Below are 12,852 nucleotides of genomic sequence, written 5' to 3'. Positions count from 1 at the left end.
GTAATATGCACATATTACATATATGTATATTTATACATATTCATATACATATATATTTATAAGGACATCTACTTACATACAAACAATACCCAGCATAAGTGTCGTGTACACATTTTGTCTGTCTGCACTTCAACCCCCCTTATCGGAATTTTACGCAAAATTGCCTCATTTGGGTGTCAAATGACAATCAAATGAATTCCAAGCAAAACCCACAGCACTGCTTGCAACCATTTTCATCTGCTCCTGCTTTTCGCTATTGTGCCGGTAAATCCGCTTTTTTTTTACTCTCTAAATAATCACTGCTGCAGCAGCATCCGGCGTAAAGGAGCCTAATGAAATTATCAATGTTTGTAACGCTACTGAAATTTAGCCACAAACGGCAACAACAAACAATAAAGCATGCTGCGTGCTGAAAAAAAACTTTGGTGTTATGATTTATTTTGCTCATTTCGTTGCCTACCACCAAGCGTTTACACCATTTTCTAACCACCTAACTTCCTACTTTTCAGTGTTTATACATTTTTGGTGTTGTCCTGGCGGGTTGGTAAAGAATTTGGGTTGTTTGTTTCGTGAGCACAACGACACCAAAACTTAAGCAGCAACATATGTCAGCAACTTATCGTTCATTGATTGAAATAATTACCTCCCCGGAGAGTTGCAAACGCTTGTTGGCTGCTGATTCAATTTCGGCGTGTAACTGCTATGTTTTTTTAAGTTGTGGTATGTGGAAATCACAGCAACTACTTCATTTGAAAGTTTAATTAAATCAACAAGGCAACGGGTTGTTATGGTGAATTTCGACACAGATGTGGTTGAAACGACAAAACTATTGGGTTTGCGGATGACCGTTTGAACGTATCGTCAAGCTTATTTATGATCTAATCTTAAGCACCGAGAGCACGATTTTTAGATATCCCAGCTACTTGAAAAAGTGTGACTCTCGAGTATGGATAGATGAGTCCCTACCTACGTTTGACTCTAATGTTCTGTCTCTATGAAAAATAATCACCTATGTCCTTCAAGATTTAGCCGATGTGATCTGAAAAACTTCTTGAAATGGTTTCGTTTTAGATGGTTCTAATGTCGAAATACAGGAAGTCGAATTAGGAAGTAAATATTACTTATCATCTAAAATGACACAAAAACTTTGATAGCTTTCTAGACAAGGATGGAGGATTTTTGTTTGTGGAGCAGTCATTTGGTCAAGCCAAAGTCTTTTTAGCCAATGTACTATGGAAGCCTACTAAAATTGTTTTAAAAAGTAACTCTAAGTTTACAGCTTAATAAAAGGAATGGGCGTATAACATTAAAGCATTATTACCCCACCGCTCAACATTTCATTCACGAAAAGAGGAAAAAAACATACGTACATATGGCGCTGTATTTTTCCTTCAAGTACACTAATTTCACAGGTTTTTACAGCTAATTGGACACTTGCCTGCCAACGAAGGAAAAATATTACAAAAACAACAATCACAAGACAGATGGCACGCACTTTGGCGAGGAATACAGGCGAGTTGGCTGCGAGTACTACATAGAGAGGCAGCGTTGCATTCAAGTATGAAAATATTTATGTATGTATGTACATGTATGTATATACTTATAAGTATGTGTGTAAGCGTTAGTAGTGTTGTGAAAGGGGTATATACAAATTACAAAAACAATAAGCAACATCAATTTAATTGTAAAACGACTCCTGCACAACGAAAAATCGGTCTACAGGCGCAAGCCAACTAAGCAACTGCTCACTGTGATTTATGTTGGGGTGGAAGGAGGAGGTGACACCATGTGATTATGATGAGCGCGGGTGTTTAGTATGTGTATATATTTGTGGCAAGACATTAGGTGTCCGCTTACATGCATGCATACATACATATGTACGTACATATCTATATTTGTTGGAATATAATTTTTAGTTTTTTTTTCTATAATTTTTTTTATTCAAACCTTTAAACAACATAAAAAATATGCAGCGAGCACACACAAAGTAATATGAAAAGTTGTTTATGCATACATATGCATATACTATTCATATCCATATATACATACATACATATATACATACATATGTAAGTAACTAATTGCGAGGGTTGATCAGAGGGCTGAGCCAGGCTGTGGTTCAATTACTAAAAACCGCTAATTTGGGCGAGTGAGCGCTTGGAATGATTAATAGCACCTTGGGGAAGTGAAAGTATTAAAGGGAAAATAACAAAAATCAAAAACCTAGATATCTGCTTAACAAATTCGGCGAAAATTGTTTCACGGAAACAGGAAGCCGTAGAATTAATCTTCGAAATGCAGAAGAGATCATAAGATATGCGAAAAAAATTCCATACAATTGTTGGAGATTGAAAGCGAGATTTGAAAATCATTGATTTTTTAAATAAAAGTACATACAAATATATGTACTTACGAGTATATATATACATACTGCTTGATTGTTCCAGTAGCTCTGCAAATTCTAATTTCGCCATAATGATAGCAATCAGTATTTGCACGAGTTTATCGTGAAATGAGAAAGTGACCGTAAGTCCTGTCTGTAAACTCATAAACCACTTCATAGGTATACATACCTATACATATATACACACATACCTTTATAAGCTGCTCTGATCATTCGCATTGATTACATTTTTCACTTTTTCACTCCTCAAACTCCTTTCAACATAACAGTGACAGGTAGCATTTCCTTGTGTTTGTAAGTACTCTTTGTCATCTTTTGAATTGTCAACAGTCATCAGCTGTGGGCTTTTGAAAAGGTGTGATGATCCAGTTTGATAACAAAATCCAGAAGTGTCTTTGTGTTTTTGACTGCATTCTCTGAAAGAAGTCAGAAAGAGATTTTGTATGTATTTTTGTCTATCACTCAGACTACTTATACTAAATAGTAGTCTGAGTGATAGACAACTAATAAAATAGAAAAACTCTTAACAAATTAAAACCACAATTCATCATTCGAAAAAATCGATCCACAAAGCCATCATAATATATCATATAACAGTGACTGTTTTTTGAACCCCAAAGTAGCATAGAAATGTATCATTTTGAAGTCCATATGGTAGATAACTTTGCCACTATCACTACAACTCTATCGGTTTAATGGGTAACCAATACTCACCGGTTACTTTTTCTTCATTCCTTCACATTAGATCCGAGTTGATAATAGGACATCCTTTCTTCGATTCAAAACAAAATATCTGCCTTACTGATCCAAACCGCGTTAGATCGCCAAAATACAATAATAGCCTCGGCCGATTTCAAAATCATAGAATCGAATATTGAGGAAATTGGTCTCGCACCTGCTATTCACCGCCCACTTTTTCTTCTTTCCTTCGCATTATATCCGTGTCCATCATATGGCATGCTCTCTTCAACTCAAAACAAAATTTCCTTCCTTACTAATCCACACTGGGTTCGATCGCCGAAATAACAGCCCCTGGTTATGAAGGGTTCCAACATCATAAAACCGACTGTTGTGGAAATTAGTCTCGGGCCTCCTATTGTTATAGCGGCAGTAAACATTTTTGAACTGATTTTGCCGCCTAAAAAGCCGGGTCCGCTCCGGTTACTTAGACCCGACTATCGTGGGAACGGTTCTCGGTCTTCTTCCGTTTTTGTTAAATTGAAACTGGTGACTGATCAGAATGAGAGTCATACTGCCTGTTTTAACTCCTATGGACTGTGGAGGTTCTCTGTTGGTCACTCGACCTGACCAGGCCTTAAGATGACTCCGTCTATTGCATGTATTACACCTAACCGAGGTGGAGTTTGGATGTAGCCCTTTGGCGTAGATGCAGCACAAAAATTCTTCCGGCTCTGGGTTGGACCGAGATCTCCGTATGTACAGACCCTGACCAGATAAAATCCGCGTCAATTCCGGTAACGTAGAACCGGCTGTGGTGAGAATTATTCTTTTTCGCCTCTTCATTATTTACTCTGGGAATATGTTAAATCCAACGTTTACGAAAATCAACCAGGAAAGCTCGAGGAGTTCGAAGACAACATTTAGCATACTGTAGCCGAAATTTCAGCTCAAAATGATGCACCGGGTTATCGAAAATAGGCGTAAACAGGTTCTGGTCGCCATTTGGTGCACATTTTGTTCAAATCATAAATGACATAACCTCCCAATTAATTAAATAATTTTCACTTTTTTTTTGTTCGAGCTTAAGCATCACAATTAATGCCAGACTAGGACCCTTCCTATTGAGAAGTACAGTATTTGAAGGATTGTTTGTAGATGTAAACTTTACACGATTACATATGTACATTCACACAAAATCACAGCCCTGAAATGTAAAAATAGTTCATTTTATAGCATTCCTAATCATTTTGTAATTCAACACGCCTCGCAACCCGCAGCCTGCTGCATTGTCAGTATTATCTAAACGCCCTACAAATAAAATTATTCACACATTACATATGTATACTTGTAGTACGAGTGTGAGTACAATAACATACAATGACATGTTGTAGTTGTTGTACGCGTGTAATTGTGTGTAAAAACGTAGCGGCGACCTTAACCTTTTCCATATTGTACAACCTATTTACCCATGTTGTCACCACCAGCGAATGAGGGGCATACAGACAAATAGCGTAATAAAGTGGAAAAGTGTAGACGTAATTTGGCAGACAGACAGACAAATACAATGAACAACCAAAAAAAATTATAGCAACAACAAATTTTCACTGTAAATCAACTTTCACTTTCGCAACCTGAAATGTCAGTTATTGTCTAGGACATTGACAAATCCTGCCGATTTGACGCATTACGAGCAAACTGTCATTTTTGCGTATTGTTGCATTGTTGTCTTTGTCACAGCGAACACAGCGAATGTCAAAAGTGTATGAAATGCTGTGATTGCAACGAAAAGGTGTAAAAGTTGTGCATTTATGTTTGACATTCGAGCGCTGGAAACAAAAGTTGGCGAAAACTCAAAATTGTTGCACATTTTAGACGAAATGCTGAAAGTGAGCACATAATGATGGTTGTAGTAAAAACGTAGCTAGAAGCAAAATATTACACAGTCTGACAGAGAGATAATATTTTCATGAGAATTAATGAAGATGCAAAGTCGATGACTGGCATTTTGCGTGCGTAATCCCTTTGTTTAAATGCTTTGCGGTTGTAGACTGTCTAAACCATTTTGTGAGAAGACGCAACCAAATCTGAGTTCTTGTGTCACTTGCTAATTTTTATACCCTTAACATTACGATGAGTAGTCAAAAAAGTCGTAATCAAACCTCAACATATTTTTTTTTATATTTATAATGAACTGTAATGAAGCAAATATGTGCCATTTTGGTCCACCACTTTTTGTAATTTTTCCTCTAAAGACATTATTCCATCAGTATAAAACTTTTCTGGTTTCTCGGCTAAAAACTGCGACAAGTAATTTTCACAAGCTTCTCTTGAAGTTAACTTTACTCCATGAAAGATGTGTGCGGTCTAGCGTTGTCCTGATGGAAGACTTTTGATCAGTTTTGGCCGTTTGTTTTCGATTGCTTGCTTCAATCTCACCAGTTGTTGACAGTAAAATGTAGAATCAATAGTTCGACCAGGCTGGAGCAGCTCATAGTGGATGATTCCTTTTCAATTCCACCCAACACTCAACATAATCTTTCGAGGCGTCAATCCTGGCTTTGCGACCATTTGTTGAGCTTCACCACGTTTGGTCCACGATCTTTTTCGTACATTATTGTCATATTTGCTCCACTTTTTGTCTCCTGTTTCCTTTCGCTTCAGGAATTGTTCGATTTCATTTCGTTTCAGCAAAGAATCGCCGATGTTAATTCGGTCCATTAAATTTTTTACAGACAATTCATATGGTACCCAAACATCGATCTTCTTTTTGTAACCAGCCTTCCTTTTTTAAATGGTTCAAAACCGTTTGGCTGCTTATGTGACGGTCCTGGTCAATCTTTTCCATAATTTCATAGACTTTTTCAACGATAATACGAAAAGACTTTTTCAATTACCCAATATTTAATTATTCATCAATATTTATTTTATCGTCTTCAGTAATTCCCAACAGATATAATACACTTATGCCAACGATTTTTTCAGTCCTGGAAACATTTTTCATAAGCACTTTTTGAGATTTCTCAGCGACCTTCATAGATCCTTCAGCGAATTTTCAGTTTAGAGAACATCTCATAAATTTTCTGATACGACGGCTTCCATTGGAAATTCGGTACATTTCAGTGGCTCAATACGATGGGATTATCAAGAAAATCACATGAATTGCCTTCAACAATTTCGACGGAAAACGGTGGTTGATCTAATGGTATTCATTGCGTTTCTTGGCTTCAAATTCGGAAGAAACAAGGCCTTGGTTTTTTGAGCGGTTTTGACGTGGTTTTTATGGTTTTGGCTTATTTTTTCCCCTCCATTCCGATGATTTTTGACTTGTTTGCATACAAACTCATAAAAACATGTCTCAACTGCAGTTATAATACTCTCCATGAATGTGGGATCGGAATTCGCATGATCAAGTATGTTCAAAGAGAGAAAAAAATCAGTTTTATCGAGAGGAATCGAGAAAGAACGCGTTTCATACCCAAAATATCTTCCAAAATCATTCGAACAGACACGCGAGAGATGTCGAGCAATACACTTGTGAAGGGTATCATTGCTTCGAGGCAGGCGAAGTCTTCTTCGTTTTTGTTTTGTTCAATGTTTGCTACTGTTTTGTATTGTTTGTTATTGTAAGGCGCAAGGATTGCATGCATATACCCAGGATTAGAAGGTAACACTTACTAGAAAAGACACAACAGTTCAATCACAAATACATATGTATAGTATGTATGTGCGTGCTGACAAGTCCTTAAGTTCCATTTAGTCACCGTGACACAATGTGTGCTTCATTGACTTTTATCCGCTTATGTTGTCTGCAGCACATACATAAATATATATGTATGTACATACTTACAAACCTATTTCGATGAGGTGATGAAGCAATTTTACGCAAAATTGGCGCAGAATAAAATTATACCAGGAAGTGTATGCTACTTTTGCATGCCAACAATTTCTAGTGGTTTATATACATACATACATACATACATACATAAATATACATGTGCATACATAAACACATACATATTTATTTTGTATTTTATTTTATTTTATTTTTTTTTTTTTTGAGTTCAAATATCTTCTGCACTTCCATTACTTTCCAATTCGCTGGAAATATTCAGTCGCTCATTCATAAAAAAATTAAAATTTATAAACATTTATTTGCTTTAATATAAACACATTTGCGCTAGTGTCCAACAATATTAATAACAACAAAAGCAAACATACACAGCAAGTGAATTAGCTATCATTCAGAAATATATAAATATTTTCATTCAATAAAATTTATTACTTGGAAATCAACGGCGCTACAGGAATGAAGTAGAACTACTTGGCTTTTAGTCGTCCTTTTTCACTTATTTTATTCGTTCCACCAAGCGAAAAATGGAGTTAAAGCCACTTTATTAAATAGGTTAGAGTAGATGTGGCTGTCGGACTACTCACCTAGACCTTAGGATGCTCATTTTGAAACCACCTTCTTAAGCCTACGTGGTCCGTCAAACAGCCACTCTATCTAGCTACCTTTACGCTTTATTGTCCTTAACTCAACTTTTCTAAAATCTGTTCATTCTATTGTCTCCTCTGAACTCCTTTCATCAGTACATAAAATTTAATCAGTGCAACCTCCAAATTATCGTCCAGAAATCATCGATCGATAATTGTGTTACTTTTCCTATGCAAAAATTTGCATTCGCATAGCCGTTTTATAGTCTTCTCTTCCTCTATCACCTGACAGCTTCTGTCTGCTGGCATGGCTGCCAATTAGACAGTGACCGACTGAAGCTCTTATGTTAGTTCTTTTAATATGTAGTCGGCATAAGCGACCCATATTCCATTTATGCCATTGAAGGTACACTCCTTGTCGGAACAATAAGGTTTTCTTTGATTGCTGTGATATCCGCTTGGAAGACACTGCAATGGACATCGCATTGTTTTGGAAGGTCCTAGAAGTCTTTGAACTCATATCTGACGGCTATGGACTTTCTCAGAACTTTTTATAAACATATACACTCGCTGTGACATTAGCGGTCGAAAAATAGCTCAATTTGTAAAAAATTGTTGAGATTTTGTCTCGGGAAAAATTTAAGCCGAGCACCTACCCATACCGAGTCAAGGAGTTGACGATCAAGAGACAAATAGAAAAAGTCGAAATATATTCAATAGGAATTCAGACTGAAGATAAAAACAAAAATCAAACATTTGAATTATTTTATGCACATACATACATACATATGCATATATCTATATCTCATATGCATATATGTATGTACATATGTACGTCTACTTCTCTTGCACGTCACCAAATAAAGAATCCCGTGCTTGAGGTTGGCTTGTAATGGACACCGGCGAGACAGGGAATGTACATACAAAAACAATTGCTGCAATAAGCAAAATATTTAAATAATATAAAATATTTTTATGAATATGTATGTATATAGATATGCATAAATATATAAACAATTCATACGGCATTTATTTGTTGTAATATGAAATCTGTAGAGCTCAGCTCTAGCAAAAGTGTGGGAACTATAAAATAAGCAAAAATTATTTTTGTTATATTTATAAAAAAAATTGAGAATGCAACAACAACAACATAAAAAAAAACAAATTTGGAAATTTAGGCAGTCGAAAGCGGACCTTGCTTTATTTTTACACACTTGCAACATGTTGCTGCAGGGTATAATAATTTCGTTCACTTAGTGGTTGTATTTATCACTTAAAACTAATCGAGTTAGATATGTATAGAGTTATAAAGGGTGATCTATTTCTAGATTCCCTATTTAAAACCAAAACACAGAAAATTTAAACTTAATGAAAAAATATCATACGATTTCGGTGGCCAATTGACCGGCCTAAAACATGAAATTATCTGCTCACTGAAGTGTTCTCTAAATAAATCCATTGATTGATGCCATGTGTGGGAAGTGGCGCCTTCTTGTTGAAACCAAATTTCGCCGAGATTACGAGGTTCAATTTCAGACATCAAATAGTCGGTTATCATGACGCGATAACGGTCGCCACTGACGATTACATTCTCATCGGTATCATTTTTGAGGAAAGGCCTTCTACAGCTTAAGGTATTCCACTGGCTTTAGTCATTGCTAGTTGAAAAAAATGTTCGGTTGTATCCGAACTTAGCTCTTCCTCACTTGTTTTCATATAAATTTATTTTTTGGGAAGATTTGTTAGCAAATATCAGCAAAATATTATTTATTTACCAATCTTTATGCTATAAGTGTACAAAAAATTAAAAAATATATATATTCATATAGGCCTAAGTGCATGCATATTACATATGGATGTTTACTGAACTTTTGCAATATTTATTTAAATTCATTTTGTATGCTTTTTCGCTTAACTGCGCTTTATTTCCGACACAATACAATTTTTTTTCTTTTAACTTATCACTTTTTTTGAGTTATGTATGCATTTTGATAATGAACTTTTTCATAAGTGTGACCCATTTAGTAGGAAACAGTAGCGGAAGCCATGGCATTGACATTAGCCGAAATAATTTCACAAAAAATATGAAAAAACATTAACTTCGACTGCACCATAGCTATAGCTATAATACCCTATAACCAATCGACAGTCATCCCAATGGCCTGCAAGCGATGAACTCGCTCCAAAGCGTGGAAATACGCAACAGTCGGCTGGGAAGATTATTGCGTCTGCATTTTGGGTTGCGCGTGGCATAATTTTTATTGAAAAACCCTGAAAAAGGAAGGATCATAAACAGCGACTATTACATATTCTTATTTGACCGTTTGAAGGACGAAATTGCCGAAAAAGTTCCGCATTTGAAAAAAAAGAAAGTGCTGTTTCAACAAGCCAATGCACCGCGTCAAAAGTCAGTGAAAACGATGTCAAAAATCCAAAAACTGCGATTCGAATTGTTTCCGCGTCTACCGTATTCTCCAGATCTGACCCCCAGCGACTATTTCACGTTCTCAAATTTCAAAAGAATGCTCGGTGGTAAGATATTTTCAACAAATGAAGAGGAGATCGCGTAAACTGAGGGCTATTTTGAAGTAAAGGAACAAATTGCACTACAAAAATGGTATCAAAAAGTTGGAGGGTCGCAGTATATCACCTCTGAAGGGAACTACATTAAATAGAGAAAACGAATTTTGCCAAAAAAATGTGTTCTAATATGGTAGTCGGGGAGCTTTTTAATTGACCTGATATACTCGTATAGGCAGACTGACGGTCATGGCTTCATCAACTCAGCTCATCACACTTTTTACAGTATATTATAAGTCATCACTTCGATTTCAATTTGACTGAGATTTCAGCAAGTCTGCTTTCTCGAAGGGTGTTTTAATAGGATCGAATCGAAATAGGATATTATCAGTTTCCAATTAGATTTTAATGACTCTGAGAATCCAGAAAGTCTGCCTTGTGGAAAAAATCGATAATTTTATTAAATATGTATTAGAAAGATAGCGCTCAACTTCATACTTCATAAGTCGATTTACGCGTTGGAGCTTTAGTAATAAAGAGCATCTTATGGTAATCATAATAGGTCTACTGAGCCTACTATTTGCAACACCATCATCTATCTTGAGACCCAGCAAATATCACGCATGTCATTCGCCACTTACCAGTCGAAATGCTTGAACGAGTCATCGAAAAATAGACTCAACGGATGACCATCTGAGACGAAGCCGCGGACAATATTTGAAATATCTGTGTTTTTTCTTGTAGTAAATAGGGAACCTCGAAATGGATCACTCTTTATAATTGATGATTATATTGATGGATTTTCATGAGATTTTTTTTTTTAATTTTTTTAAATTATGTAAATATGTTGAATAGTAAATTGTATAAATATCCACCACTAACACCATCGTTGCTATAGTAATAATTGCTAGCCAAACTTTAAAAAAACATTCACGTATTAAAGAAAGTGTTAATCCTATTAACTGACAAGCGTGTTGCATTTGCGGTCAATTTGTCCCGTCGAATTTTGATTAAATTTATAAACTGTAAAAACAACTTTAATCCTATGCATACAGCCAATTAGACTATAGAAGGCATTAAATAAGTTCACAAAGGGTGTTGCCAGTGGTGATGCAACTAACCATAAAAAAGGGTGAGAGCGTAGAAACGGCATTGAAGCTGGTAGATACTGCATTTTGTTAGATCACACTTACATTCTGGTTCTTCTCTACTGGCGTAGACACCGCTTACGCGGTTATAAGCGCACCATTCCTGTCTTCTTTTCGCTGTTTGGCGCCAATTCGAGCTACAAAGTGTAGTCAGGTCCTTCTCCAGCTGATCTCTTCAATGAAGTGGTAGTCTTCCTCTGCTTCCAACGGCGGGTCCTGAATCTCATCCATTCCGACAACATGATCAAGCTAGCGAAGCCGCTGCCTCTTGATCCGCTGAGCTAGGAAAATGTCGACGCATGTCTCGTACAGTCCATTATTCCATTTACTTCGGTACTCGTCGTTGCCAATGTACAAAGAATTCTAAATTTTCCGCAAAGCTGTTCTCCCGAAGTAGCGCGTTCGACGTTTAAATTATGGTTACTCCTCAATCCCCACCCTTGCAGTATGAGAGTCCATTGCGGCGTTGGCGTACCACTGGTATTGACTGAAACCAATATGGGCTCTTTGTTAGTGACTTGCGAGTACATCCGGGACGTGAGGTTTGTTAAGAGTAACCCAGACTTCAGGTTCTGTCTGAGTCTGGATTTTATGTTTACGGAGCCTTCGGAGTTCGCTGCTATCTCCTCATGCGGACTGGACCCTAGGAGAGTATCGTGGTGATTGTGGTTAAAACCTGAATGCGGGAAGAACTGACACGCTGTCAGTTCAATGTGGAGTTGCATTGCAACCGAGTGCCGGACCCAAGGTATGGTAGAAGCTTTAGATGAACCTTTATCGCCACCAAGGTGATTAGTGTGTTTATTCCGCATTACAATTGATATTGAAAATGTCTTGCCTTGATGTGATCCGCCGTGCTTTTGAGCTTCTTGGGATACCATCTCTGTTTAGCTTTGCAGCTTTCTCCAGCAAAATTTTGAAGAAGTTGCACGATTGGGGGTCGCCTGGCCTGAAACCTTCTTTAGTATCGAACAGCTCGGAGGATTCCTTCCGGATCTTGGGCTTTTGGTGGTTAGTACACATAGACACTAAACTATTTTATTTAAAAAATATTTTTTATTATAAAAAGCCATATTTCTTAAGCTAAATATGTTATTAAGAAGGTTATGTCCATACATGCATTTTTATAACTGCATTTCCAACAGTTCTTAACCTCAAAATTTTAATACTTCTTAAGCGGCTTAGACTCCGTATGGCCATTTGCATCTAAGCAATGCTGTGAACAGGTACCCACCCAACTAGTTGTTGCATAAGTGTTGTGCAATCCAAAAGCCAAACAAAAACTCGCTGCTGCTGTCAGCTCAGACAGTTTTTATGAACTCTTAATCCCCATAATCGCCTACATAATCATCCCTAATTTGAGCACTTCCATATTGTTGCATGCTTCATAAATTTTCTTCACTGCCTTTAGAGAATTACTGGGCTCATGACGATTTTTTCTTATTAATTTCCTAAGTATGCGCACCTTTTTTTAAACTGCATCCTAGCAACCGCTAGAGAATACAAGTAGTATGCAAGCACAACATTTGTTTTTGCTTTCAACCCTGCAACACCTTTATTTGTCACCTTTTTGCTGCATGCAATATTAGACAACATTTCGGTGCTACCACTTCATTGCTGCGCTTTGTTTTCAATTTGTTGTTGCTGCTTGTTTGCTGTTGTTGC

This window comes from Bactrocera dorsalis, chromosome 5 (assembly GCF_023373825.1).
Source record: "Bactrocera dorsalis isolate Fly_Bdor chromosome 5, ASM2337382v1, whole genome shotgun sequence".
Classification (NCBI taxonomy): Eukaryota; Metazoa; Arthropoda; class Insecta; order Diptera; family Tephritidae; genus Bactrocera; species Bactrocera dorsalis.
This window is presented reverse-complemented; position numbering follows the sequence as displayed.